The sequence below is a fragment of the Amblyomma maculatum genome, chromosome 10, assembly GCF_055883805.1.
Source record: "Amblyomma maculatum isolate TAMU_Amacu chromosome 10, ASM5588380v1, whole genome shotgun sequence".
In the NCBI taxonomy this organism is placed as follows: domain Eukaryota; kingdom Metazoa; phylum Arthropoda; class Arachnida; order Ixodida; family Ixodidae; genus Amblyomma; species Amblyomma maculatum.
The window spans coordinates 144,991,803-145,015,408 of NC_139353.1; the positions used below are offsets into that span (position 1 = coordinate 144,991,803).

General features: G+C 46.4%; 1 protein-coding gene across 1 annotated transcript in view; it reads right to left on the bottom strand.

The window, feature by feature from the left end:
* The window catches only part of LOC146177635 (uncharacterized), a 61,124-nt gene that overhangs the window by 27,548 nt on the left and 9,970 nt on the right, over window positions 1-23,606 (bottom strand). The window lies entirely within an intron of this gene.

Here is a 23,606-nt window from a genome sequence, read left to right on the forward strand (position 1 = left end):
AGTTTCATTTATGGGGCTTAATGTTCCAAAGCGATTCAGGCTAGGAGAGAGACCATAGTGGGAGGGCTCTGGAAATTTTGAACACCTGGGGTTCTTTAACGTGAATTGACATCGAACATCGCATGGACTCATTACTTCTGGCCTCCATTGAAAAGCAGCCACATGGCCGGAATTTGATCCAGTGTCCTTGGGTTCAGCAGCCGAGCGCCCTAAACACTGAGTCACCACGATAAGGTGCAGTGAAATTTCATTGTACATGCTTATGCAACCATCATGAAATGCTCCATGACTGAGCACACTTCCTATACAGAGTGAAATGATTGAAAAAGAAAATGGTGGTGCTGAGTTAGTGATGGCACATTATTCAGAGTGAGCTGCTGGAGAGCCCCACATGCCACTATGCAGGCAGCTCGGTTCAAAGAAGATTTTCCAGGATTCCGCTCCTCTGAGGAGTGACCGCAGGGGCGAAGGGAATGCTGCAGTTACAGCTGCATTTTTGGGAAGCATGTTGGCTTTTAGAGAGGAAGTTGCACCCTCACTCTCTAGCTATAGAGGGAAAAGCACAAAATGCTCATAGCGCAGCCTCTGGCTTATGTTTGCAGTCATGAGATGATGAGCGGTGTATGAGAGGATGACGGGAATGCTTAAAGAGGTTGGATCTTTGGCTGAACGGAAGCTATAAATTTGCCCCGCAGGGTTTGTTTTGAACTTCTTCTATACCGGACATTGAAAAGATAGGCTTCTCTGTATGCCTTGAATTGTGGCGGACTCCCACTCTCATTCTGGAAGGGCTTCAGCCTCGCTGGCTGTCCCAAGGAACCTCCTAGCCTAGCAGGAGGCAGCTAAGAGAGATGTGCAGATTAGAAAGTTTCCAGTGTTCAGATTGCCACAGTTGGTGCAGGAGAGCTAGTGTTATTTGGAGATTAATGGGATAGGTCCTTGTCCTGCTCTACACATAGCTGAACTGTAGATGGTAAGGAGGTGTGGCAGTGCAGTTCTCAAACCATTTTACATCAATTTCCTGGTGACAGTCGAAGGGCTCTGTGGAGTTCCATTTATGACCGCCTTGCAAAATTTTAGCCATAATGAACATTGAAAACATGTTGTGCTTACCAACCACAACTGTGCAAGGTTGTTAGTGCAGAAATGTAGCTGCTATTGTAATCACAATTGCTGCTGTCTTGTCTGTTCGCACATGCTGCCACTGTTTTTTGCTGGCCTGCTGCCGTTAAAATAATCATGGCATTCAGGTGCCTGTTGCCCTTGAAAACAACAGGGTGATTTGTAGATGTCTCGCTTCAGGTGTTTTCACCATAAGTGCTGCATAAGCTTATATGTATATTCAAAGAAAACAGTAATGGTCACCCGAACTGTTGCTGGTGCAATACAGGTTCAAGGCCTTTGGCATGTGTGTGCCTGCAAAATCTCTCATTCAACTTTGTTGTTTTCATCAAGAGATTTGCATTCATGCTTTCTTTTGATGAGATTAACAATTCCTAAAGTGCGTCATTTAAGGGCAGAGAGGCCTGTGGTAAACCACAAACCCATGCCATTAAAGCTTGCTAATCAAGTTCGTCCAAAGTTACTAAAGGAGATGCATTATTCAATGGTGTTCTGTCTAGAAGCTTCATTTTATTACATAAAGCAAAGTTCAAGATGTTCAAGCACTGTGCAGGCATGCTTCAATTTTAGGACAAACAGTTGAAAGGACTTCGTCTTAAATTTTATTTCTTTTGCTCAATGTGGTAAGCTCGTCATGAATGAGCTTGCTGTCGTTAAAAACATGCCACAAATGCATCCATGTTGACCACTTCAGGAGTACCTTGCTTACCTGAACTGTTGACATCAGACGGTGGATGCCACTATGCTTGTTGGCTTTGACAACAAATTTTGCCCACATGGGGAAAGTTCAGACCAGAAAAAGCTGACTGCATCAGTTTGTAACAGCTCCACCAACATTAAACAGGCATGCCTGCCAGTTGTTTATTTATCTAATGTTCCCAAACCCTTAGCTTTCTCACCATCATCCACCTGAGGCATCACATTGGTGGCTGATTACAAGTATTTTTCTTTAGAGTTACAATTGCAGTGACTTTCTCCGTTTTCCAGTTTCCAGTGAGATTAAATGTGATGAATTTTTTATGCCTCTTGTTTGTATGCTACTTGTACAGGTGCGGCCATAATATTACAGAGCACGCCTCTGGTGTTTGAAATTTTCTAACTACTTCTGTAGAAAGGATATGATTGCCACTGGGATCCGTGTGCGACCGCACGAGTAGTAGGTGCTTACATATGTGTATGGTGCTTCCTGGTAAATGTTGGGTTATGCGTGATAAAATACTTTGTCGCCTAGGCATGCTCCATATTATTATGGATGGGACTGTATGTAGGCCCTTTTATATATGCCTCTTGTGCCTTCAGTTTTGTGTATATGCATTTGCCTTCACATATTCTGAATGACATATTGTGGGTCAAAAATGACCACTGCTTTCAAAATTGATGTTTTCTTGTACTGTGTGTGTTGATGCAGTAATGTTTCAAATAGTGACGTCATATGGACTAGTCTGGACAGCCTTGTTATATATATGTATATTTGGCTGCAAGCAAACTATTCTTAGCGATTTATTAATAGAATGCTATGTATGGTAAAGAAGCCAGCAGTCATAGCATCCAAGAAAGACATGCAGGAATATTAGTTTTCCTTTTTTTTCAAATAGTAACAAATTTGTGATTTTACAAAAAGTAGATGCAAACCACATGTTGGCGGTGGGAGTCAAACTCATAGTGCTGTACCAACGGAGTTACATCAATCGCAGTGCTACCTTCTATGGTGTATTTCTGTTGCTAGCAGTGGTGTGTCACTAGGCCAGCTGCACCTGGTGACATGGCTGGTGCGTCACACCCTTCCATTCCCTCTCCCCTTTCATTCCATTACTTCTCCCACAATAATCATTTGATGAAAGTACTGTTTGAGCATGTAAGAATGTGTCATGTAACCGCTGTCCTCACCATGCAATTCTCGGCATAGACTTCTTGACCAATCATGCTGTCATTATCGATTGCTCGACTGGCATGCTATGCTTGGGCCTCCCGCTCTGCTCCGACAGCGCCTCTGAGAAGCCCCGCCTTCGTGCTATTGAATTTGTTCGCCTGCCACTCAAAGCTGCCATTTATGTTCCCATGTCTCAGTTTCCCTCTGTTCCTGATGGCACCTATGTTACTTGCCCTATCTTTGACGTTGTTCTTCAGCGCAATGTCATCCTTCCTCAGTTCATTGTCACCGTCCCCGCAAACCACACCTACTTTCGAATTCTGAACTTCAATCACTCGGCCCAAGTCTTGCACCAAGGCATCGCACTCGCAGATCTGTTTCCACTGACCGAATGCACACTATCTGCTGTCTCACCTGAGCTCCAACCTGCCCACTGTGCACCCCCCTCCCCCCTCTCAGCCCCTTCCCATTGCGAGCTTACTTCTGCCATGATTGCTCCAGAACTGCCACCAGACCAAGCCTCCGCCCTCTCCCAACTCTTGTATTCCTATAAAGGCGTCTTCGATTTCGGCAACTGTCCTCTTGGCCAAACCTCGTTGTGACCCACCGCATTACCACCGGCGATGCCTGCCCGGTCCACCGCCGGCCGTATCGAGTGTCTCTTTCTGAGCGCAAAATCATACAGACTGAAGTGGACAGGATGTTGGCGAACAACATCGAGCTTTCTAGCAGCCCATGGACATCACTTGTCTTCTTAGTTGAAAAGAAAAATGGCAGTTGGCGATTCTGTGTTGATTACCGCCACCTAAACGCGATCACCAAGAAAGACGTTTACCATCTGCCTCGAATAGACGATGCGCTGGACTGCCTGCACGGAGCCAGTTGTTTCTCATCAATTGACCTACGTTCGGGATTTTGGCAAATAGCTGTAGACGAATGTGATTGAGAGAAAACCGCCTTTGTTACTCCTGACGACCTATACCAATTTAGTTATGCCTTTTGGTCTCTGCAACGCTCCCATGACCTTCGAGCACATGATAGACTCTCCTGCGTGGTTTCAAATGGACAAAGTGCTTATGTTATCTCGATGACGTAGTATTCTCCCCGACATTTGAAACAGACCTTGTCTGTCTTTCTACGATCCTATCCATCTGTCCGTCTTCCGCCATGCTGGTCTCCAGTTGAATTTAAAAAACTATCTTCGGCCAATGCCAGATAAAGGTCCTTGGACACTTGGTTGACACCACAGGTGTCAAGCCTGACCCTGGTAAAGTTTGTGCCATTCGTGACTTCCCAACTCCGCATTCCACAACTCATGTACGGAGTTTCCTTGGCTTATGTTGTTATTTCCGATGCTTCATTCAGAATTTCGACGTCGCCCGTTCGCTTTCCTCAAGAAGAATGCATCTTTCTCTTGGGGCCCTGATGAAGCTTTCGCCTTTCAAGCCTTGATTTCAGCCCTCATCACTCCACCTGCATCAAAGTGTGCTGCTGGGCGAGTTGGTGTCTGAGCATATTTAAATAAAATAGCGCAGGAGACGAGACAAGGAAGCAGACAACACGAGCACCACTAACAACTGAATGTCTTCAAAGCGTGAATGTATGAATACACTGAGCGACAGATGCTCAGGAAGGAAAAGAAGGGCCACAACGTCAACACGAAAAAGCACAACAACGAAACAGAAGGTATGCTTGAGCATCTTTGAAGCTCTTGTCATTGCCTGCAAAGGGGCATCATGCTCAAGCATACCTTCTGTTTCGTTGTCGTGCTACGAGCTTGCCTATCTTAACTGTTAATGACAAGCATGGCACTTTTTCGCGTTGACGTTGTGGCCCTTCTTTTCCTTCCTGAGCATCTGTCGCTCAGTGTATTCAAATGCTCATGCTTTGAATACATTCAGTTGCTAGTGGCGCTCGTATTGTCTATTTCCTTGTCTCATCTCCTGCGCTATTTTCTTCAAATATACCGCTCCATCTGTCCTGGCTTATTTTAACCCTTGCACTGACGGAACTTCGAACCGACGCCAGTGGCCACGGCATTGGCCTATTCTTGCCCAGTCCCAACGTGACCTCTCCCGTGTAATTGCCTATGCCAGCCACCTGTTATCTCCATCCGAGCGCAACTATTCTGTCACTGAAAGAGAATGCCTCGCGCTTGTTTGGGCGTTGACTAAATTCCGTGCATATTTGTTTGGGCGGCCCGTCTACGTGGCAAAAATCTAGCGAAAGAAACCTGACCTTTTATGTGTAGATTGAGACAGGTCTGGACTTGAATGCACATTAGCAGTTCAGTACTGGAAGTGATGGGATGGCAAGTATATTGAAGTGTTTGTTGGGAAGGAAACAGTGAATTTCGACCGTCTTGTGATTGAATGCTTTACAAAGGAAAAGAACAAATCTGAATGAGTCTGTAAAAGGACAACTGCAGTACATATAGTCATGATCCAAATTCGTACCACTACCTTAATCCATACTTGCAAAGCTGCCAAGTCTGCACCTGGTGTGAACCGCACAGTCCAGAGACATCACTGGCAGTTTGGAACACACACAGTAAATAGTAACACGTAACTCGGACATTGAGATTGTTCACAAGTGCTGTCTGAATCATAGGAGTATATTTGGAACATAGTGTAATACTGCAAGGAGGTCAAGGGTTGAATTCCTACTGGTGGCATGTGGTTGCTTCTGATTTCTGTAGATAGAGGTTTCGCAGAGTTGAAAGCATTATTTTGGGAGACATGTACACCTTCTGTTCAAGATGCCGACAGCTTGTGCTGCTTATCGGGCTCAGTTAATCAGCTTTGCTGGTCTCTCAGGCCCGAGCTGGACAAGGCTACCTCCTACTGCTCTCTTCTGTACTAATCTTTTGTCTGATAATAAGGCTACTCATTTTAATCATTTGCCACTTTTTCAGCACTATCTTATAAAACATGCCAATTCCCTTTTACCTGTTAAATGTCGGCTGGCTTCTTTGATATGTATGTTATTTAATAAGTACTTTGTTTTCCTACCCCTGTTTTGTCAAGTGTTAGGAATTTTGGTCACATGTTTAGAGTAGCTCTTACTGCTGAGAGAGTCTGCTCTTGCAGCCTTGTTTTGTTTATGCTAAGCAATAAATTGTGCAAGCCAGTTTGGTATTCATTCTCTGAGTAGCCCTTTATTACCACATGTGAAGGTTAGAGATTATTACATTTTAATCTGCTTTGGCTGCCTGTATGCTTTTTGCTTGTGTGTTTGATATTCTACTTGTATATGTATTTTTTTTTTCTAAGTATGTATATTATCTTGTGCAGTAGGAGCTTAGGAGTTTATGTTGTGTGCTCTGTGCTTTTTCACTACTTGTACCACTCAGTCTAGGGAGTGGCATCACTAGGGTCAGCGCCACCCAGTGCAGTGGCATGTCCCCCCCCCCCCCACTTGTTATTGGTCTATTTAGTAACAAATATTGCTATCTTACATGCGAGGTACAGCAGCAGCGTTTCAAGCATTACACAGATACACTGGGAAAAGTTCTTATGTTCCTTGCCAGCCTCTTGAGGATGATCTCTCTAATTATGTGTGCAACACACCCCCTACTGTGCTTAGTCAAATGGAAAAAAACCTGCCTGTCTAACTCAAAATATCTTGAGGCCCATAAGGGCACCAGACGTGTAATTCAGACAGCTGCTCTAAGTGATCACAGCCCCTCCGTGAAAACTCGGCAGGCATACAGTGCCAGCGCGTTTCTCAGGTTTTCATCTATTGCATTTCATGTGTGCTTGGAGCTGCACATTTTGATGCCCGTGGGTGAAAGTAAACCCGTTGTACAAGGCTTCTGTTTTGGCTCATTATGGTGGTCTGCAGACAATAGAAAGCGCATGTTAAGATCCAAAGTCTTAGTAACAGCTGCCCCACTGCATGAATTGTGGATTGAATGGTGCTGGCTAGCTCCGACATGTCGCAACCAGAAGTACTCATATCATGCTGCAGCTTAGGGCATCAGGCTGCATGCACTGGTATCAGAAGGGTGGCAATGTTATGCATGGCCTCATAACGGGAGTCCACAGAGAAACGCCCTTAGCCTGTTCAAGTACTTTCAATCAATTAGTGCCACGCTGGGCATTTCACTGGCCACGAACTGTGACAGATAACGACAGGTTATTTACTTTACATTCCCTACACCAGATTTCTCACAACACCCTTCTGCCAGAATGGTGCAATTTCTGTTTTACGTCCGGACTGAAAAGGTACAAATGCATACTGATGCCGTGCCAACGCAATATATTTTCTCTTGACCACACTTCCTAAAGAACCCCGACTTTGTTAAAAGTGCCTGCCTACTCGGCTCACTTACCCCCCACTCCCTAGCTGCTCCTGGTGCGGTCTGCATCCCCCTAGTGACGCCACTGTGTCCAGGAAATGCCAAATGCGTTTTTATTTGAGCTTGGTATAGAACAGTCCTTCCTCCATCTGTGCTTTAGCATGTTCGTTTGTAGTTTGAAATTTTCTTGTATTGCATTCCTTATATGTGTCACTAGAGATGCGATATTTGAATTTGTGCTTTCTAAGTGGCTCTTTAATGGAATAAAATATTTCAGTGTTCATGTTATCAAATACTTGTAGTGCAAATTGTCATTTTGCTAGCATGTGTACAAGCAGCAGTGCTACCATTTTTGTCATGCACAATGTGTGATGTGCAAAAGGGTTGCAAGGGATAATGGGGCGGGCGAAGCTACGATACACCCATTCACCCTACAGTTTTCTATTAGAATGGCCCATATAGGATAAGAAAAAGTAGACGACATAAAAAAGCCGCTGTTCGAACCCGTGCTAGTATATTTCACAGAATGCTGCCAACACGCTTACTTGAACTTTAACTTTCGTTTTTGCTTATTCCTTGTGCACGCCTTCCTCATGGGGCAATGGATATGTACCAGCAGCAGTAATCAAGTTGCACATAGGTATGTGGAGCCTATTTGAAGAATTTTCCTGGAAGTTTCAAAAACTCAGTCTGGCACTTCTGTACGTGAATGCACACTCCAAACCCTTTTGGAGATGGTGCTGCTGTTGTGAATGATTTGAAAAATCTCGAAAAATTTCATGAGGAATTCTAACTTGCTGTCAAAGCTGAAGCCTCAAATTGGTCGACACTCAAGAATTGATGCGCTCAGGCTGCCAAGGTTTAAATAGAAATCGATGTAATGAATAAAAAATATGGCTGCAGAACTCACCCTGCCGATTATTGTTCAAATGAAGCGTTTATGATCTTGTCGCAAGGCTAAGTATGTAAACTGATGAGTACTGAAGGGGGTATGCAGTCAAGAAGTGGCATATGGGCAAAAGCTCTGCAAGGCTTATCTCTCCAGTCATTGCAGGAGAATGAATATATGGCGCCACTTGCAGTGTGGCTTGAACTGCTGCCTCGTTTCACTTAAAGCTTTCCACAATACTTAAATATAGGCTTTGTATAGCCATCTAAAAAGAATGAGATGGCTGCTCAGAGACACATTATGGCCTACGGCTAGCTGAATACAATTTGATGACAGCTAGTTTAAGCTTCAAATAGACATACTAGTCTGTAACCATAAAAGATAATCAGATAGATGCCACTCTTTAGCCTAATAGACATACATTAGTTTACAGGTAGGTAAAGCAAATAGCTATCTAAAGAGAATCTTATAGCTACCATTCTTTGCCTCATAGACATATATTAGTCTATAGCAAGCTAAAAGGATTGATGGGCGCTAATATATAGCTTTAAATATACATGCTAGACTATATAGCCACCTAATGAGAATCGTGCGGTTACCAGTCTTTTTGCCTTAGAGGCAAACTAAACAAGGTTTGTTGGCAGCTAGTCTATTGCTTTAAACAGATATACTAGTCTATAGCCATCTAAATAAAGTCAGATGGCTACCAGCCTTTTGCCTCAGAGAAACACATTATTCTATAGCTGGGTAAAGAGGATTTGATGGGGGTTGATCTATAGCTTTATAGACACTGGTCTATAGCCATCTAAAGATAATCATATAGTTGCTGTTCTTTAGCCTCTTATACATTATTCTATATCTAGCTAAAGAAGCTTTGATGGGGGCTGATCTATAGCTTTAAGTATAGATACTGGTCTATAGCCATATAAAGAGAATCATATAGTTGCCGCTCTTTAGCCTCATAGACATACATTATTCTATAGCTAGCTAAAGAAGCTTTGATGGGTGCTGATCTATAGCTTTAAGTATAGACACTGGTCTATAGCCATTTAAAGAGAATCATATAGTTGCTGCTCTTTAGACTCATAGACATAAATTATTCTATAGCTAGCTAAAGAAAGTTTGATGGGTGCTGATCTATAGCTTTAAGTATAGATACTGGTCTATAACCATCTAAGGAGAATCATATAGTTGCTGCTCTTTAGCCTCTTAGACATACATTATTCTATAGCTAGCAAAAGAAAGTTTTATGGGTGCTGATCTATAGCTTTAAGTATAGACACTGGTCTATAGCCAACTAAAGAGAATCATATAGTTGCTGCTCTTTAGACTCATAGACATAAATTATTCCATAGCTAGCTAAAGAAAGTTTGATGGGGGCTGATCTATAGCTTTAAGTATAGATACTGGTCTATAGCCATCTAAAGAGAATCATATAGTTGCCGCTCTTTAGCCTCATAGACATACATTATTGTACAGCTAGCTAAAGAAGCTTTGATGGGTGCTGATCTATAGCTTTAAGTATAGACACTGGTCTATAGCCATCTAAAGAGAATCATATAGTTGCTGCTCTTTAGCCTCATAGACATACATTATTCTATAGCTAGCTAAAGAAAGTTTGATGGGTGCTGATCTATAGCTTTAAGTATAGACACTGGTCTATAGCCATCTAAAGAGAATCATATAGTTGCTGCTCTTTAGACTCATAGACATAAATTATTCTATAGCTAGCTAAAGAAAGTTTGATGGGTGCTGATCTGTAGCTTTAAGTATAGATACTGGTCTATAACCATCTAAAGAGAATCATATAGTTGCCGCTCTTTAGCCTCATAGACATACATTATTCTACAGCTAGCTAAAGAAGCTTTGATGGGTGCTGATCTATAGCTTTAAGTGTAGACACTGGTCTATAACCATCTAAAGAGAATCATATAGTTGCTGCTCTTTAGACTCATAGACATAAATTATTCTATAGCTAGCTAAATAAAGTTTGATGGGTGCTGATCTATAGCTTTAAGTATAGATACTGGTCTATAGCCATCTAAAGAGAATCATATAGTTGCTGCTCTTTAGCCTCTTAGACATACATTATTCTATAGCTAGCTAAAGAAACTTTGATGGGTGCTTATCTATAGGTTTAAGTATAGACACTGGTCTATAGCCATCTAAAGAGAATCATATAGTTGCTGCTCTTTAGACTCATACACATAAATTATTCTATAGCTAGCTAAAGAAAGTTTGATGGATGCCGATCTATAGCTTTAAGTATAGATACTGGTCTATAGCCATCTAAAGAGAATCATATAGTTGCTGCTCTTTAGCCTCTTAGACATACATTATTCTATAGCTAGCTAAAGAAAGTTTGATGGGTGCTGATCTATAGGTTTAAGTATAGACACTGGTCTATAGCCATGTAAAGAGAATCATATAGTTGCTGCTCTTTAGACTCATAGACATAAATTATTCTATAGCTAGCTAAAGAAAGTTTGATCTATAGCTTTAAGTATAGACACTGGTCTATAGCCATCTATAGAGAATCATATAGTTGCTGCTCTTTAGCCTCTTAGACATACATTATTCTATAACTAGCTAAAGAAAGTTTGATGGTTGCTGATCTATAGCTTTAAGTACAGATACTGGTTTATAGCCATCTAAAGAGAATCATATAGTTGCTGCTCTTTAGACTCAGACATAAATTATTCTATAGCTAGCTAAAGAAAGTTTGATGGGTGCTGATCTATAGCTTTAAATACATATACAAGTCTATAGCCACCTAAAGAAAATCAGAAGGTTTTAAGTCTGTAGGTTTGTGTACATATGTTTTTCTGTAGCTGGCTATAGAAAATTCAATGCTATCATGTCTTTAGCTGCGCTGGCAATAGAATTGTCAATAGCCAGCTATAGACACTCCTATTGCGATCTATAGCCAACTATAAACGTCCATAAGAGGTGATAGATAACCATAAATTTGTTTATAGATGACCATAAGCCATTTTTGCATGGGCGACAACATTTTCACGCCACTACCAACACTGCCATAGCAGAGCAAGGGTACACCAACTGGTCTCGGTCACTGATGTCACACCTTCGTACACATGAAACGCAGATACAGCTCACAAAGGCAATAGCGGACGTAGATAACCACCTCATTCAGCTCTGGAAAGCTCGCCACAATCTTACACGCCGCTGGCGTCGCCAAAAACACAGCCGCAAACTTAAAGAACGTATTGCCGATATCACCCACCGAGCCGGCGAGTACGCGGCCCAGCTCGCTGACTCGAACTAGGTGGATCGTTGGAATACAGCGGCCCGACGAATGTCTAGCCGTCATACATGGAGGCTTTTCCGAGCTCTCATCAATCCAACGCAGACCCGCACCGAAACCCAAAAACATTTACACCGAGCAATCCACTCCTTTAAAGGCAACACTATGCAGCTGGCCCAATCGCTCCGGGACCGCTACTTGTGCACAGCTCAATACCCCTGAGGATCGGTCTACTCCTACGCAGGCAAGGAGAATTCGGAGCTGGACAAACCTTTCCAGTTTCACGATCTTCGGGCTAGTCTAGTCAAAATGAAGAGAGGCACCGCGCCTGGTCGGGACAATGTCACCGTCAAGCTTTTGGCGAACTTGCCTCACTCGACGTACCAGTGCCTGCTCGAATACAGTAGTGCAATCTGCACAGGGAGAACCCCCTTACCCATCGACTGGAAAGCGGCCCTTGTGACTTTCATCCCGAAAGCTGGCAAACCAATAGACACGGATAACCCATGCTCCATTTCTCTCACCTCCTGTGTGGGTAAACTAATGGAAACTATGGTGCGCGATCGGCTGTCCGAGTATCTTGAACAGAGGAACAGGTTCGCGGACACCACGGATTTTGCCCACACAGATCCGCACAGGATGTCCTTCTCCAACTTAAAAGAGAAATTCTCAACCCATTCGAACGCCCCCACAATGGCCGGGTTGTATTCGCCCTAGACTCGAAAGACGCTTTCGATAACGTTACACATGAAGTCATACTGACCCATCTAAGCAAAACACACTGTGGCAGCAATACTTTCAATCATATAAGACAATTCCTTACAGACCGACAATCCTACATCAAAATACAAGACAAGGAGCACGGACCATTCATGCTCGGCACGCGGGGCACACCTCAGGGCGCAGTTCTCTCCCCGTTTATTTTTAACATCGCCATGATGCGTCTGCCGGCCCTGCTGGCTGAGGTTGAAGGCGTCCAGCACGCGTTCTACGCCGACGACATCACCCTATGGGCAACGCAGGGTAGTGTGGGCGACATTGAAACCTGCCTGCAAACAGCGGCGAGCATAGTGGACCGCTATGCCCGGTCTGTGGTCTTCAATGTCCCCCCCCCCAGAAATCACAGTGTAGTGCATCTCCGCCCCTCTCTGAGATGCACTACACAAATCTCGCTCTCGCTTGCGAGTGGTCTCATTCATGAATCAAAAGAGATCAGAGTACTCGGTCTCTTCATCCATCACCAAAGACGCCCTGACACAACACTAGCCATACTCCGCTAGGTGGGGGACCAGGTGGGCCGTATGGTCCGCCAGGTGTCTAGAAACGCGGGGGGTTGCGAAGTAAGGATGTCTTGCGGCTGGCAAACGCCTTCGTAACCAGTCGAATCCTGTATTCGACTCCTTACCTTTACTTTCGGAAGCACGAGGAGGACACCCACGAGGTGAGCCTCCGAAAAATCACGAAACGTGCCCTCGACCTCCCAATCTCCACCTCTAACAGTCGGCTCATGGCCCTAGGGGTGGTGAACACTTTCAGAGAGCTTCGGGAAGCACATTTGATGAACCAATATACCCGCCTCACACACACAGTGTCGGGTCGCCGCCTGTTTGCCCGGCTGAACATTCAACATAAACAGTTCACAGAGGAGAGGATCCGCATCTCAGAACTCTGTAGACGCGCCCTCAGAGTGCGGCCTCTCCCTGCCAACATGTCACGGGAAGACCAGAATGGGCGGCGCCTGGTGCGGGCGGAAGCCTTGGTCCGCCATTATGGTAACAAATCAGGTGTGTTCTACGTGGATGCCTCGGGTCCCCATCCGGGGGGGGGGTGGTGTATGGCTGCAGTCGCTCGCAACGGGAACACAGTCGATGGCCTTACCTTCAAGGCCAAATATATAACACACGCTGAAGAGGTAGCCATTGGACTCGCCGCTTAGGCCCCACTAATAAATATATCATCAGCGACTCACGAGGGGCTTGTCGGAACGTCGCCCAAGGGTGGACCACCCCTTTAGCCTATAGAATATACCGAAATTGCAGTCAGGACATGGACCCTGCATGCCGATATCTCGTCTGAGCTGCTAGCCAGCAGGGTCTTGAAGGGTACGAGGCAGCTGACGCAGCCGCCCGCGCCCTTTCTCTCCGGGCAGTTTCCTCAGGACTCGAATCGGCTGAGGACATCGATTCCAATCTGGCCTACACATTCAAAGATATTGTAATTTTTATCAAAACTCGCATCGCAAACACCGTAACCTCTGCAAAGGGTTAGGAAAAGCGAACGAGAGCGCTTCTTCGCTAACACGATGGTGTGCCCGGCAGTACTTAAATATTTTGACTCCCAATTCACTGGTCAGTGCCAGTACTGTGGTGAGGTGGCTGACACCTACCCCATGGTATGGGCCGGCCAATGAAACCCATCCTTTCTCGCCATCCCTAACCCTTCCCAGGAGGACTGGGAGGCGATCCTGCTCGGCTGCTGCGACCTACAGGCCCAAAGGGCCTTAACGCGGCGTGAGCGGGCGGCGGCAACCGCCAATGGGGTTCCTGACTAAGATCTCCACCCAGTATTGCAAGGCCGAGGCCCTTAAGGCTGCGCGTCAAACCTCCAAATATACAATAAACGTTTTCATCACCCCCACCTCTTATTTGAGTCCAGAATTACAGTCGGTCGGCAGGCCAAGGGAAGGCCCTACCCGCTACCAAGGGAACGGTGGTGTACCTGCAGAGTACGTAAGGAAACGCGGCTAGCTGACTTCTGATGCTGGGCTCTGATTCAGTATCCGGGTTGGTCAGCAGGCCAAGGGGAAGTCCTTCCCGCTGCCGAGGAAAAGGCGGCATAGCTGCGGAGTACGGTTAGGAAACGCAGTTAGCTAACTTTCGAAACTGAACAAAAACGAACATGCGGGGCGGTCGGCAGGCCGAGGGAAAGCTCTGCCCGCTGCCTAGGGAACGGTGGCGTAGCTGCGGAGTACGGTTACGAAACGCAGCTAGCTGACTGTATTGGATCGAAAATTCTCCTTGTGCCTAAAGGCATTACCCAGCCGCAAACACGTTGGTTTCCAATGCCGAAGAGAACCGGACCTCGACGGAATCCTGGCTGCTGGGGCGAACCTAGATTGCGCTCTGGGGAACTCACCTTTGTCTTGGAAGAGTGGAAAGGAGACGGAAAGTAGCTAAAAGCTAGTAATACCGAAACTTGGAAAAAGACTATTGCAATACAGATCGAATATCATAGTACGGAAAGGCCTAAGTACTGAGTAGAGTTAGTTGTTGGGCTAGTTGGTATTCTAGATTTAAGGACATAGTTTTCAGCGCAAAGGCACGCGGCCAAAGGAAAGAAGAGGAAGGAAGACTATAGGGACGAACACAGCGCTGACTCACAACTGTTTATTTTTCTACGCACACAAGAGTTATATACAACCAGACGAGCAGGCGCACACCGTGCCAGGGAAAAGATAAACAAAAGGAAACGCATGATTGATTGATTGAATGTCCTTTATTGAATAGGAAGGCTCATGGCCATGGATGGGGATAAAGGGGAGTAGACATAATCTTCATTGTTTAGGTCGTCACTCGAATCACATTGCTCTAACCAGGCCACTAAGAGAGCCATACTTGGCAAATATCATCTGTGTGTTAGCATCAGTTTCTAGAAGGGAACGGCAGTTCAGGCGGTAGGGTTCGATCTCGGGGCGTCCAGTAGAAAAAGCAAGGCATTCCCAAAGTAAATGAGATATGCCGCCGCTGGTTAGAGTCGTACAGTGGGGGCACGTAATCATTTTCTCCTTATACTGACGCCAGCGGGCCATAATACGTGGCGTGTAAGCCGCATGGGCGATGAGCTTATTCAAAAATACTTCTTGACTTCGGGTGAGGTGGGTTCTTCTCGTAAAAGGTGGGTCTGGTGTGGCCACCTGCATGCGATGCTGACTGAGGCTACGAAGACTGGTCCGACCATAGTGCATAAGGGCAAGAAAAGGGGTGAGTTGCCCGCCCAAGGTCGAATAAGGATGAAGCAAGGGGGGTGGGGAAGTAAATGTGGACATCCCACCTGCCAAGGCAGCCGCGGCGTGTGCCGCCGCATTGCCCCCTGATTCGTCCGAGTCACCTGGGGTCCAGTGAATAGCGACAGTTCTGGTCGCGAGTTGGTGGCGTTTAAGGAGGCGCTGTATAGCCGTAGCTGTTGCATCTTGTGAACCCGGAGTAGCGATTTCCTTGTAAGCTTCAAAGGAATCAGTAAGAATACGTAGTGACCCAGTTCCGGTGCAAGGCACTCCTGACAAGGCTCCCCAAATCGCGAGGAGTTCAGCGTGAAGAGGGGTACCCTGAGGTAGATGGCAGGCATAAGCGCCTGAAAGGGAAGGGTTGTCATCGCATGCCCAGGCCATAGATGCGAATTCGCTTGTAATCGATGCGTCGATGTATATGTCAGTCGTATCGGGGATTCGCTCTTGTCGGTGATGGGCAGCTAGGAGTTCCCGGGGAATGACAAAATCGCGGTTTATAGGTCGGCGATGGACGCGTGTGACTACTGGCATCTCCCAAGGGGGAAGTGATGCATATAGGGCTGGTGTTTTGTCGTTACGCTGTTCATCCCAGGCCAGCAGGCGACGCCCCTGGACAGTGTTCTCTAGACGTATTCGATGACGCGTCTGTGACTCGGTAACGATGGTAGTGAGCGGTGGAAGAGCGGCCAAACGCTCAACTTCGGCTATAGGAGTGTGCTTAGGTAGACCAGTAATAGTGCGTAGTGTTGCGCGATGAAGGCGTTCGACATTAGCGAGGTCAGTCTTCGACAGTTGGAGGACCGGTGTGCCATAGAGGATTTTTCCGACCGCCGCTGCTCTGGCCATCGCACGGCAGGCATGCTGCCGCGCAGCGCCGTGCCGGTTGGACAGGCGACGAATAGTATGTAGCAGTGCTGGCCAAAGGCGTTGTAACTGATGAACCCATTTCTGGCGGCTGTTGCAGCTTGATATGGGCAGGCCAAGAATGCGGATTTGCCCATTTGAGGAGGTGATGGTGTTGCCTCCGATGTGAAGATGGATCTGCATACTGGGGTTGGTTTTATGTTTTCCGTCGATACTAATCAATTCTGTTTTATGTGGTGCGCGTTCGAGGCCAATTTTGGTTAGTGTATCTTCAAGACAAAGAAGGGCCGCCTGAAGTTCAGTCTCCATAGAATATTTGTCTACGTAATCCGCTGCCTCAGTCCAGACGGTAATATCATCGGCATATATAGCGAATCTTGCGCTTGTGCTGAATTCCAGATTCTCGGCGACGCGTGTCATGGCCAAGTTGAACAGTATGGGTCCGAGAATGGAGCCCTGAGGTACATTCCTATCCAAGTAATAGGTTTTGGGCACCCATCCCGGAGCTTTGCCATGTAGCTGAATGGGTCTAGATGTCAAAAAATTGCGGATCCAGATTTGGGCACCATTACTAGGAAAGCGTTTGACGAGTTCCTCCAGGATAACCTCATGGCGAACATTGTCAAAAGCTTTGTGTATATCGACAGCCATGAGATAGTCAGGTAGCGTTTTACGATGAGCTCTATTCAGAACTCTTCGCAAAAGCCAAAGGCAGTCATACGTTCCAAGGTTAGGGCGGAAGCCGGCTTGAGCTGGATGAAATCCAGGACTGACGTATTCAGTGTAGTGACTAATCCGGGTATGCAGCAGGCGCTCGATGAGTTTACAGAGATGTGAAGTCAGTGCAATTGGACGCAAATTACTAGGAAGTCGAGGGTTTTTGCCAGGTTTAGGGATATGAAGAATAAGAGAAAGCTTGAGGTTATCCGGTACCGTTCCGGTCTCCCAGTAAGAATTAATGATGTCGAGAAGGGCATCCTGGGCTGCCGAGTCGAGATTGCGAAGCTCCTGCCAACTAACTCGGTCATGCCCGGGTGTGGCGCGATCTCGGCCTCTTCGGAGGGCTGCTTGCAGTTCTCCCTTTGAGAATGGGCGATCCAGGTCTGGATCAGGGTTTCCGACTGGGAAAATGGAAACTGCTGGTGGAGGCGTTAGGCTGGCGTGTGGGAAAAAGGTGCGTATAACTTCATCTTCAACATCAGCTGGGTTGCCACAAATCTTTATCTGAAGAACTTAGAAAGGAAAATCTTTTCTGCGTTGTGCGAAAGAACGTAGGTATCGCTAACACAACCTGACCCAGCCCTCTGGATATAATATGCTTCTATCGTTTCACGGGTGGTTTTAATTTGCTTTTGCTTAAAATCCTGACTCCGGAAAACAACGGTGTACAATCCTTGCAAGTAGCGCAATGCGCAGCAAGATTAGCACTTTCCTTATTCTTTAGATCTCTAGCGTGCTCCCTGAGCCGGTCGTTGATGCAACGCTTTGTATGCCCGATGTACGATCTGCCACACGTCAGGGGAATTTCGTACACTACGCCAGTGGCACATTCCGCGAAGCGTTGCTTCAACGACCGGCTCAGGGAGCACGCTAGAGATCTAAAGAATAAGGAAGGTGCTAACCTTGTTGCGCACTGCGCTACTTGCAAGGATTGTACACCGTTGCTTTCTGGAGTCAGGATTTTAAGCAAAAGCAAATTAGAAACCACCCGTGAAGCGATAGAAGCATGTTGTATTCAGAGGAGTGGGTCAGGTTGTGTTAGCGATACCTCAGTTGTTCTGTACAACGCAGAAATGATTTTCCTTTCTAAGTTCTTGAGATAAAGGTTTGAGGCGTTTCGTTTTGTTTATCTTTTCGCTGGCACGGTATGCGCCTGCGCGTCTGGTTGTATATAACACTTGTTTGCGTCGAAAAATAAACAGTTGGGAGTCAACGCTGTGTTCGTCCCTATAGTCTTCCTTCCTCTTCTTTCCTTTGGCCGCCTGCCTTTGCACTGAAAACTGTCCTTAAACCTAAGGACTGAGTACACACCTTGAAAGGGGTGCTGGAAAAGCGAGAAAGCCGACCTCGGAAAAGGTTAGTAGCCGATGAACAAGTCGCCAAATGCTCACGTGGGAAGTATCCTCTGTAGGATGTAATGCCCTCCAGCAAGAGGCGGATATAAGCATGATGCAACGGATGGGATTAAAGCATTACCGTCTCCCTCATGGATGCCAATGAAATGTACCTTCCGACATGCACAGCCGAGAGAAACTCGGGAAAAGTACCTTGAAGTAGGTATGAACGTTGCGAAATCTTTCTCTCAGTACCTCAAATAGAGTCGGGGTGGGGGAACCGGACTTGAGGGAGGGGAACCTCAAAAGCGGCTTCATGTAGGGAACCTGTCTCAGACGCCGCAGACCCGTCAAAGACATTGCGGGAGAGGAATGATCCAAGGGCCGAGGGCCGCATATTCGGCTAAGAGCGAGTGCTCGCCCTCTCAGTTCAGTCGTTCAGTCGTGTCCGACTCTTCGCGACAATATGGACCATGTCACGCCACGCTTTCCGGTCTCTCACTATCTTCATAACATCACATAACTTCATATGCAGTGCCTCGAGGATGCCATCTAACCACCGCGTTTGCTGCCTACCCCTTCTCCGGCGACCCTCAACCTTTCCCAACATCAAATCTTTCTCCAGCGACTCCACTCTTCTCATCAGATGACCAAAGTAGCTGAGCTTTAACTTTAGAATTTGACCATCCAATGAGCAGTCAGGGTTTATGGTCGACAATATCGACTGATTTGATCTTCTGGCAGACCAAGGAACTCTCAAGAGTCTTCGCCAGCACCACAATTCAAACGCGTCAATTCTTCGGCGGTCAGCCTTTTTCACAGTCCAACTCTCGCATCCATACATCACAACTGGAAATATCATAGCACGAGTTATACGGATCTTGGTTGGCAGACTAATGTCTCTGCCCTTTACTAGGCGGTCAAGAATAACCATTGCTCTCTTTCCCAGAAGCAGGCATCTCCTAATTTCATGGCTGCGGTCTCCTTCCGAGGTACTCTTGGAGCCCAAGAAGAGAAAATCTGTCACAGCTTCCACTCCTTGTCCATTGATGCTCCAGGACTTGATAGGGCAAGACGCCCTGATCTTTGTCTTTTTAAAGTTCAGTTTAAGCCCAAACCTCTCACTCTCTTCTTGTACGCGCATCAGAAGTCTCTTGAGTTCCACTTCAATTTCTGCCTTTAAGTGGTATCATCCGCATATCTAAGGCTGTTGATACGTTTTCTAGCAATCTTCACTCCAGCTGAAGACTCGTCCAGACCGGCCGTCCTCATGATGCACTCTGCATATAGGGTAAATAGACAAGGCGACACTATGCAGCCTTGCCTCACTCCTTTCTCAATCGGAAACCAATGCATAAAACCATGCCCAGTTCTGACCGTGGCCTCTTGTCCTTCATACAAGTTCCTGAAAAAACATATGAGGTGAATTGGAACTCCCATATCTTGGAGAGCTTGCCACAATCTGCTGTGATCTACGCAGTCAAACGCTTTCGCATAATTAATAAAGCAGAAGTAGATGGGTTTCTGGAACTCTCTTGCTTTTTCCATGATCCAGCGAAGGCTGGCAATTTGGTCTCTAGTTCCTCTGCCCTTGCGAAACCCAGCTTGCACGTCCGGAAGCTCTCGATACACATACTGCTGTAGCCTACCTTGGAAGATTTTCAACATCACTTGCTAGCATGCGAAATAAGCGTGATCGTGCGGTAGTTGGAACAATCTTTGGCACTGCCTTTCTTTGGAATGGGGTGTAAACTGACCTCCTCCAATCCTGTGGCCACTGCAGGGTTGTCCAAATCTTCTGACACAATGTATGCAGAATGTTAACAGCGTCATGGTTGAGGTTTTGAAGCAGCTCAGCTGGAATGCCATCAATTCCGCTAGCTTTATTCATAGCAAGGCTGACTAAGGCCCATTCAACTTGACTCTTCAGGATGCCCGGCTCGAGATCAGTAGTCACAACCGTCTTATGTTGGGTTTGCGCATTCGGGTCCTTCTTGTACAGTTCTTCTGTGTATTCCTGCCACCTCTTCTTTATCTCTGAGACTTCAGTGAGGTCCTTGCCTCGTTGGTCCTTTATCACACCCAGCTTAGCACAGAAGCTGCCTTTGATATCTTTGGTTGTCTTATACAGAGCTCTTGTGTTGGCTGTTGTCTTCAACTGCTTGGCTCTGTATGTTCAGGAAGGCATTTTTATCTCTCCTTGCTATTTTCTGAAAATTCGCATTGAGAACCTTGTATCTTTCTCTTTCCCCCATAACTTTTGCCATCCTCCTTTTCTCAGCTATTTGGAAAGCCTCTTCAGATAACCAATTTGCTTTCTTGCATTTCTTTTGCTTTTGAACTACCTTAGTAGCAACTTCTTGTATTATATCACGAACATCAGTCTAAATCTATTCGGGCTCTCTGTCTTCCAGATCTAATTCTTGAAATCGATTCCTCACTTCCACAGCATATTCTAATGGAATTTTATCCAGATCATACCTGAAAGGCCTTCTAGTTTTCTGCGTTTTCCTCAATCGAAGCTTAATTTTGGCAACATGAAGCTGATGCTCGGTGCCACAATCGGCCCCAGACCTTGTTTTTACTGCTTGTATAGCGCTCCTCCATCTCTGCCGGCAAAGAATATAATCGATCTGATTCCTGTACAGACCGTCCGGTGAAGTCCATGTGTACAGGCGCCTCTTGTGCTGTTGAAAATGAGTATTTGCTATGGTCAGGTTGTTTTCTTGACAAAACACTACTAGCCTCTGCCCAGCTTCATTTGGCTCGCCAAGACCCAACTTGCCTATAATTCCGGATATTTCTTCACTCCCGACCTTAGCATTCCAGTCTCCTATGAGAAAAACGACGTCTGATGATGGGGTGCGGTCTAAAAGGCATTGTAGGTCCGCATAAAATCTCTCAACGTCAGGTTCTTCAGCAGTAGTGGTCGGTACATAGACTTGGATAACTGTTATGTTGAAAGGGTGACCTTGGATCGGAAGTGAAATCATTCGGTCGTTTTTGGGGTTGTACCCTAGCACTGCTTTGCCCGTTCGTCGGTTTACTATGAGAGTGACTCCATTCCTTCTCTTGGATTCGTGCCCACAATAAAAGACATAATGGTCGCCGGAGCTAAATTCTCCCATTCCGGTCCACTTGAGCTCGCTGATACCCAATATATCAATGTTCAATCTGTCCATTTCTCGCTTGACGACATCCAGCTTACCTTGCGTCATAGATCTTACATTCCATGTTGCTATGTGATATCATCATCATCAGCCTGATTATACCCACTGCAGGGCGAAGGCATCTCCCATATTTCTCCACTTAACCCGGTTCTGTGCTAGCTGCATCCACTTGACCCCTGCGAACTTCTTAATCTCATCCGCCCACCTAACTTTCTGCCGCCCCCTGCTACGCTTTCCTTCCCTTGGAATCCAGTTTGTTACCCTCAGCGACCATCGGTTATCCTCTCTTCGCACTACATGTCCTGCCCATGTCCATTTCTTCTTCTTAATTTCTACTAGAATGTCGGTAACTTGAGTTATTTCTCTGACCCACTCTGCACGCTTTCTAGCTCTTAATGTTACCCCTACCATTTTTCGTTCCATAGCCCTATCTCCTTGCAACATCAAACTTTCCGGTCGCTTGCCGACGCATCCACAACTGAGCATCCTTTTGGCTTTAGCCCAGCCGCTTAATTCGTCCTGGAGCTACTAGGAATCACCCTTTGTTCATCCCCAGTAACATGTGGGACGCCTTCTAACCTGTGGGGCTCATCTTCCGGCGCCATATCATTAATGGTATGGCCATAAGGTTTTCTTGGCAGGAAATACTGGAGTGGATTGCCATTACCTTCTGCAGTGAATCACATTTTGTCAGAACTCTCTGCCGTGACCTGTCTGTCTTGGGTGGCCCTACACAGCAGAGCTCACGACTTCATCGAGTTTCGCAAGCTCCTCCGCCACGACAAGAGAGTGATCCATGAAGGAGGCTCGCCCTCTACGGAGGCCGATATGGGAGCTCGACTCGAATTGTCTGCCAGTCAGAATCCTACGCTGCCCCCATTCCCCTTCAACCTCCCATAATAACCCTATCCTCATACCTACTTCCCTTTACCCTACAACCCATGCCTACCGCTATTTCCAAGGGATGATATGTGGGGTCTCCCCGGCCTGTTTGCCTGTTTCCGCTAAAGTAGTTCCCCCCTTTTATTTATTTCCTTACAATCGATACCTTTTGTCCGATGGACCTGTTCATTTATATCTCCAAGTGCGAAACTTTCTCTACCCGCGATACATTAGTGGTGCGAGTGGAGTCTGACTTTGGACTCCATCTTATCTTCCCTGATGTATCTTGAGGGCGAAGGACGATTTTGTAGCCATCCGTCAACAGGTGAGAGAGTGGTAATTTCTTGGTAGGCGGTGGTGGGCAGCTGCGGAGACGCTGGTTTGAGTGAGTTGTAGTGGCATTAGACGCCGGAGCGCTGGCCAGCGACGTGTCCGCTGGTGTCGGTCGGCGGTATCGGCATTCCATTTCAAGCGCGGTCCACGTGCCGTCGGCCAGGTCCGCAGGCGAAATGTCCGTGCCGGTGACAGAATACGGCATCTCTCAGCTTGAAAGTGTGGAGGCGAGCCGAAGTGAGGTGGCCGCAGCCACTACAGCTGGGAGCGGGCACGCCCCAAGAGGTGCGCAGCCATTAGGCCTATCTCCTTCAGTCAGGTTCGGCAGAAGAAAATTGATCGTAGAGACAACAAATCTCGCCTGAAATTATTGACATACTCAGTTCTTAGTTACTCCAGGCTATCACTAATTACTAACGGGGAATACGACCCCGCATGTCCAAATTGCAACACCGGAGAACCCGCCACTCTGGCACACATCCTTCGGGGATGCGAAAATAACCCGCCCCAAAGGCCCTCCTGCCAGCTCCCTCTATGGAAAGCTGGCACCAACTACTTACCAAGCCAGACAAGAACACGCCACTTGCACTTATTTCGTAGGCCCAGGATGTCGCCGACGAAATAAGTGCAAGTTGTGTGTTCTTGTCTGGCTTGGTAAGGAGCTGGAGCCAGCTTTCCTCAGAGGGATCTGGCAGGACGGCCTTTGGGGGCGGATTATTTCACATCTGGGGCAAATGTCACCTTTGTCAAAAGGAATGTAACTGCTCTCACTCACGATACTAATATATCCATTATAGATCATACTCTATTGGAAATTCTACCGTATCTAAAGCGAGGCCACAGCCTCTTCC